General features: G+C 36.4%; 1 protein-coding gene across 1 annotated transcript in view; it reads left to right on the top strand.

Moving 5' to 3' along the window:
- Positions 1 to 299: 299 nt before the first annotated feature.
- ppfibp2b (PPFIA binding protein 2b) overlaps positions 300 to 7850 on the top strand; it is a 49646-nt gene continuing 42095 nt past the window's right edge. The window contains 1 exon segment of the mRNA XM_055222220.1: positions 300 to 421. The gene's annotated coding sequence lies outside the window, so the exon portion shown is untranslated.

Below are 7850 nucleotides of genomic sequence, written 5' to 3'. Positions count from 1 at the left end.
TCACGAAATCTTGTAATAATATGAAATCATGTGACATGTTTGATAAGCGAAAGGTTTCAACAAAGAAATCGACAGATACATTTTTTTATCAAATAGCAAACCAGACAGTTATTAAATCTGAGATCAACACGTAACACGTTTTATGCTTTAAAAACACGTAGGACTTGCAAGTCGTTACAGTAGATGTGTGAACTTCATATTTCCGAGACTGCCTCAAACGCAGCTTGACTATCACATGGCAGGTGAGTGTCGAGCGCAGCGCACACGGACGACTCCTCTCCGCGGGGACTGTGCGTGCGGAGCACCATGTGAGTGACTATGTGGATGTCAGTGTAAATGCGTGAATGAAAAACTCATGTAACTATTTGTAGGATTCTTCTGTGACGGAATTATCACAGGGAAGCTACGGAGAAGTCATACTGTAAGTAGATTACATGATCAAAATCTTTCTCGCGCTTATTTACCATGCTAACAAACTAAACTAAGCGTATTTTATTAAATTTAACCATAAGCGTACTATATAAATTTTAACCCAAAATCACATTTACAAATTAAATTATATAAATTGATTGTACCCAGTTGTCTTTCTGAGAAGAAAATACTGCAAAACATGGTATTTTATTAAATTGTAATAACATGCGCGTGAACATGATTTATTTCCAAAGAATAATGACACATCATGAAGTTATTAGCCTACTGTAAGATGCAACATTGATAGTCATTAATCTAGGCCTACTTTGATTGCCATATAAACCATATGTGCAATCTTCTCATTTCTACTAAATATATCATTTTGAAAAAGTTGACTAAATATTCAGTATGTTGCTCAAGTACTGTTTAAGAACGCAGCCTTATCTTTATGTCCCAATCCTTAATGTTGCAACTCTCTCCACCCTTCACTAAATTTAACACATGCATAAATGTTTCATCATCACTTCTTTTTTGCTGTGACTTGCATTGATTTTCGTACTCTGCACTCTGTTCTTCCTTTTACTGATACAGCCTGATTGTTTTTGCATAGACTGAACATTTGTATGTTGGTGGAGGAGACCCAGAAAGCTGCAGGGTTCAAACTGGGCAGTTGTGTTGTGAACTGGTGGCTCGCTGCCTGCTCAGTGCCATACCTTCACCCTGCAGCTATGAAATGATGTTGAGTTGCAATGACACATGCTGTGTAATTGCAGATCTAGATTTTGTGACAGCATGAGTAAGAGAGGGGGAAGTGGAAGGGAGCGCGTGGTAATGGGGAGAATCAGGACTGATGTGTGGCCCCCCTTGGCTCCAGCAGCTGCTCATTCACTGTAAGAATACGCCCACTCAGATATACAGTATACAACTGACTGCATTATCTGATGATTCTGTCACTGTGCACAACTCAAACTGAACTGCTTGTAGTTGGATCGGTGATTTATTTAGCCTATTATTAATGTTTACCATTAATTTTACTCTACTTAATTATTAACATTCTTATATATTTAAATTATTCTACAAATTTTCCATTGTGAATTATTTTGGTACCACTTTATAATAACTACATCTTAATTTTCCTTAATAAAACATCAAACAGAGTAGAAAGTTAAGTAGTTACTAACATTTATTAACTATTTCATTAAGAGATTAGATTAATTACTTAGGGTTTTAGGGAGTTAGGGTTTAGTTAAAGAGTTACTAAGCCTGAAATATCGTAATTAACTCTTTGTTCATTACAAATTAAGTCTTTGTTCATGTCAAATGTATAGAAAATACACTTACTATTAATAGTATACTATTCGATACTGAAACTAGATACTCATTTGAGCAGATATCAATACTAAAAAAGCCACATTCACAAGAGAGAAATTAACCTTTCCTGAATACTTTTACAATGACCTTGAGCTGTAAAGAAAGAATGTTTTTGTTTTCATCATGGTATCAGAATCAGTATTGAGTATTGAGTCTATTCCTTAGTATCGAAATCAAGTTTGAAATTTTGGTATTGTTAATGCTTGTTAATGCTTCATTAAGGATATTTAAGATGTGTTGTTGAGTGTTATTATTTTTTAATAAGTCCAATTCCATGTTCTGTTTCTCATAAATCTGAAGAGAGTAGAAGATATCAAGTATTTTATTTGTGGCCAAAAGAGGAATCCAATTGTATTTGTTCATAAGTGTAAAAATACGCTAGGGCTCTATAACAGGACAGTGCCACAAGTCGCAGCAGAGGCCGTTATTTAACAGGTGTGCTGCAGTTTTACAACTTTAGTAAAAAAAAAAAAGAATGATCAGCCATTTATAACACGCGCTCTCAACTCTGTGATCCAGTGGTATTTTACAGCTGTTGCAGAGGAAATTACAGTTTGGAAGAGATTTATTTTTACACTCGTAAAAAAAGAATAGGTGGCATTCATGTGACATCACAACATGATTGCCTATACTTTAAAAGGACAGGTCATAATTCCCTGATGGATTTTACTGTTTAACTGTCAGAGTGCAGATTTATTGACCTGTAATATTTAATTACTGACCTATGAAACAACAACTTACCCAACATTTGTATAAATAAACAAAAGTTAAACTTTGCATTATTATCAATTGTTGTCAGCTGAGAGAATATTCAGCCATAAGTTTAATGTTGCATGTTTGTGGAACTGGTCAAATAATTCAACTTTTGTGTATCATGGATAATAATAATAATAACAGTATAACTCCCATAGAGTTATATAGGCCCCTACCCTCCATCATCAATTTCTAGAATGTGATTGTGCCCTATTCCCTATGCACTGCATTTTCAAGGAAATAATAGTTTTGACTGTCTATCTATCCTTAATATTTGCCATGACCCAATAGTGTGACCTCGCTAATGAAAACATTTGACTGCATCGAAACCAAGGGTGAATTTTCATTACAGCCTTATGGTGCTCACAATGCTGAGGAGCCAGTGCCTCTTTTCTCTCGCAAATATCCATATAAAAGACTGGGTTGAAAGGCACAGTGGCCATTAAGGCAGTGAATTGATTATGGGAGCTTTGGTGGGCTCTGGGTTGGCATCAGCAACAGGTACATCAGAGGTGATAGATGTGATGCCAGTTTGAGCTGCTGGCCTCTGCAAAACATACTTAACCATCCTATAATTTAAATAGGCATTGGTGACATTGATAAAAAAAGATTACATCACGAGTGTATTTAAATTTAATTCAACCCTTTTGCCCTCTTTTTGATATACAACATTTAAGTGTTAAATTGTTTCTACAAAATAATAACTTATTATTATTATTGGATATGGTTTGTGTGTGAGATACACTATGGTACTTTGTCTTCTAATGTAAGGTTATTTTGGATAGAATTTGAATCAGAGCCCTGAACAAATACGAACTGTTGCTTTGTGCACCATGTTTATTATGCAAATAGTGAAAATACACCTCTTAATGTGTGTAGTATTAACACTTTGTCCCAGCCCTATTGAAGAATCTGGTTAATGCAGTCTGTTAGTGAGCACAAACACACACATGCAGCGGTGGCAGAGGATGGCACTGATCCGCTGATCAAAGTGCTGCTCATAATACATGTGATTTCCTCTGCAGCCCGAGCAGCCTCATATTGGCCTGTCATCTTCCTCTAGTCGACTGGACCTAATCCACGCTGCCTCCAGTGTGAGCTGTGAGGAATAACAGCAGAGATAGAGGGCAGATTAAGAACGCAGCCAGGAATCAGGAGTAGGAGAGGAGTCATTGCTAATCAGTTGATCTGAGATCCTGTTATATTTCTGACTATATTTTCAGTTAGGTTATTTATAAACAATTTCTTTTTAGGTCACTAAACTTTTTAATCCCTGTTCTGTCACTTAAGTAAATATAATTTATCTGAATTAACTCCCAGAAGTGAAGAGTTTGCTGTAAAAATACCAGACTTTCAGCTTTGGTACATAGTTTAGAGTTTTCCCTGCTGTGTTCAAACAAGCGTCAGATAATAGCTGTTTTTATTAGATTTACTTCCAGCTCTAGCCTTGAGAAAAGAGGCCACATATCAGAGTATAGCCCTTAAATTTACGAGTCCATCTCTTTTCAGAGTAAAAGTAAAGAATAGTTTCTTTCTTAGTTTGAGGTTTGTCTTATCAGTATAATATTAATCTGTGATAATTAATCAGACAGACTAGTCCTGATTACAGGACTGGTCCATGCGCAGGCATTGATGACTACAGGCCATTTTAATCCACAAGACATCACACATTTAAACAGTGGTATTGTTTTTGATTTACAGTTACAGAGGAGTATGATGGGTTTTCTGAAACCTAATACTCCTTGCAAGAATGTAATACCTACTGTGGTCTTTTAGGAAGTTCTTCTAAGTCTCATGGCTTATGTCAATATATAAATCCTATTTCAGTGTTTTATGTTTGCCCTCGTCCTTAACAAAACATAAATCCAGTTGCATGGAACTCATCTATCAGTAATCTAACTTTGGCATTAATTGCCTTCTAAAATGTAAACTTAAACTTCTATTCATGGGTTTTAGCTTCCTGTTTAATGCAACATTATATTCACAAGCTATAATATTTGGCTTTAAATTGATAATTGCTACAGCAACAGACCTAGTGTCTCATAATTCTGAAACCCTTGGAATCGTCAGTAAGAAACATAGCCTGTATATATAAATGGATATAGCTAACTGCTAGCCTCCGTGTTCATGCTTGCTCCATTGACTCTGGCTCCAATTCACCCCTCACCCCTCTCTCTGTAACTGCTGCAGTCATTTTGGTCTTAAAATGTTCATATTAACATGCTCTACATGATCCTGTTTTTATTTTGCTATTGTGTCCGTAAATCAAGATATGAACATCATTATCAGATGAATCAGGTGCCATCTTTCTCGGAGGTTGCTCTTGCTAGCATTAGCAACAGGTTTGATTGACCGCATTGTTAAGCTCCTGCTCCGTGCTAAACCAGAAGTGCCGGCAGGAAGGGGATTCATCAGCCTCGCTCTGGATTGGCTCTTTGGTTGCTATGATACTCGTAGTCAGAATTCCAAATATGGAATTTGGCTCCAAATTCGACGCTACAACTACTAGCGTCGATGAGATTCATTTGACTGGAGCCGAACGAGATAGGTGACGTCAAACTCACTTAGATACACTTTATACTGTTTATAGTAAGAACTGAGATCCTTTAAAGTTGCATGCTTTGAAAACGTGCTCAGAGTTTTATTAGATGCTGCATATGTGTTGTGTGTGTACTATTTACATGACAGTTTAAAAAGTGACTTATTCTGTCCACACACTGCAGTAACAGAACACTGTAAACTGATATGCCAGCTCTTCTCCTCACAGTTCATTAGCTGGTTGTGACTGGGGCTCTCGGTAACACTAGTCCATTGTGTCCTGTGAAGTGCAGGACTAGACTTTTGTCCGCTTCGTGGTTGGCAGTGGTTCCAGCTCATCTACAAGTCAAGTCATGATCAGCCTGTTTCAGAGCATGTGTCAGCCTCTTAAAACTTATGAATGAACATGGATACGGAGAGGGAACAGGTCACTGCGAACTCACTGCCATTCAGGAGGAAAGTGTCTGTTTTTGGGCCCAAGCAACAGGTGAAAAGCTGTTATGTTAGCCGCTTCACCTGAGTACATGCAAAACAATCCGTGAGCAACATTAATTTGGTAACTGAAATAAGCACTATGCAACTTTTCTGGTGGAGAGGCTGCCTCCTGCTTGTCTCCATGGAGATACTACTGTTGTCCCTCAAATGTTCCTTAATATGGCATTATACATATATATCTACATGGAGAAAACCATGTGATGCTATTGACAAATGGTATCTGTATCCCTGTTTGAAAGATTTCATTCATATATTCATATCTTAATCAAAATATTCAAATGCATCGATGGATACTATTTACTCATTTGCCAGACCCTGCCAGCATTGCAGTGTTGGGTAAGTCATTGGAGTTTGGTGGGACAGTTGGTTTGGGGATTTGTGCTCACTTGAACACATCACAACTCGTTGACCACTGTTTTACCCAGTGTGATCATTACACTGTACAATGCTATCTTTAATTCCCATAATACTTTCCCCTTGTCCCCTACATAATGACTGTATGTCTGCCTGTAGTGGCCCTCACTATCTTGTTCCGGCTTTTGATGCTGATTGGTGAATTGCTGTTGTCACATGACTTGATGATTTGTTTAATGTGAGAGTATTAAGTGGTGTTGACATGTTGTTTTTGCTGCTGACACTGGTCTCTGAGCCCAAGGCTGTGTCAGGGCTTTAGGTACCAACCAGACAGATCCGCAGTGACTTCCACAAACAGGGGTGATGTAATCATCTGAGAACATTAAGAAAAAAGTCTAGTTCAAAATGTGCCTCTAAATGTCACTCAGGATTATAACAACATACCCCATAAGAAAGTTTATTTTATTGTTGATATTCAAATTTTCTTTCTTTTTTAAATTTTTCCATATATTGCCACCTTCTAAATCGACCTATATGTTGTCAATAACACAAATTATTGTTTTTTTCTGGACTATATGTCGCTCTGGAGTATAAGTCACACCAGCAAAAATATGCGTAATAATGAAGAAAAAAAACATATGTAAGTCAACTGGCCTATAAGTCGCATTTTTGGGGGAAATTTATTTTACATATCTATTAATTATAATAATAACAATAAAATAGAGAACAACAGGCTGAATAGCAGTACAGCACGCTAACTTAATACATTTATATTTATTAAATTACATTAAGCATAGACAACGAAGTGAATACGTGTCTGGTATGTTTACATAACATATTAACGGTTAATCAGATATGCTACGCTAACGTAACATATGCTGGCTTGTCCACAAACATGAGAGACATGAGAGTTCTTCTCACTGATGTTTACTGTGGTCTTACTCCTTCATCACTCCTTCATACAGTTTATAGAACTAGCAAACACATAAAATATAACATAAGCTCTGGCTGATATTACATATACACACAAAATTGCATATGAACGCATGGAAAATATACGTACAACTTTGGCCTGCTAGTAAACAAACCGGTCAACCGACAACTTTATATTTTACTTCTCAATTGTTTTTTAAATAGTGCTCTATCGACTTCGCATTAGCGTGAAACTCGGAAAACAGGAACTAGTTTTCGCAACCTTAAATTAGACTAAACTAAAACTAAACTATTAAACTAAACATTTACAATATTGTTCCAAATGAAAAATTATCACTATCACATTATGGTTGAAATAAATAAGGGGACATTAAATATGAAATGTATAAAAGTCAAGTAAATTTTCTTACAGGTATTACAAACACACCAGCACCATCTATTGGTCACATAAGTGAACTGTAACATGTATAATCAACCGTTACATAACACATATGTAAACATGTACATGAAGCATAGACAATGAACTGAATAAGTGTCTGGTATGTTAATGTAAGGTATTAACAGTTAATAAGATAACTAAAGCATAAAAAAGAAGCTAACAAGCTTACTCTCGATCGCACTCCGCATGGCTGCCATATTGGTACACAAGCCTAGAATCCCCTCGCGCAGTTGTCAGTGTGACAGTAACGAAGATGTAAAATTCCATACTGGAATAATTCCACATATAAGTATTTTGAGACAAACTAAAAAAAAAGTGTGACTTATAGTCTGGAAAATATGGTAACTTGCTTACCTTTCTCATAATATCTATATTACAAATAGGGTCAAGACTTGCACTTTTCTCATTGTTCATATCTATCTGTCTTTCAAAACTTGGTGGTAATTTACCACATGAGATCAGTGCATATGGAAGCCCAATTTTGCAATTTGACTATATATTCTTCAATAATTTATCAATGATCCATTATTTTGAAGCAGGAAGCAGAAAGTGCTGT

Source organism: Periophthalmus magnuspinnatus, chromosome 6, assembly GCF_009829125.3.
Source record: "Periophthalmus magnuspinnatus isolate fPerMag1 chromosome 6, fPerMag1.2.pri, whole genome shotgun sequence".
NCBI lineage: Eukaryota > Metazoa > Chordata > Actinopteri > Gobiiformes > Gobiidae > Periophthalmus > Periophthalmus magnuspinnatus.
The sequence above is the reverse complement of the archived record's forward strand: the minus strand, read 5'-3'. Positions and strand labels throughout refer to the sequence as shown.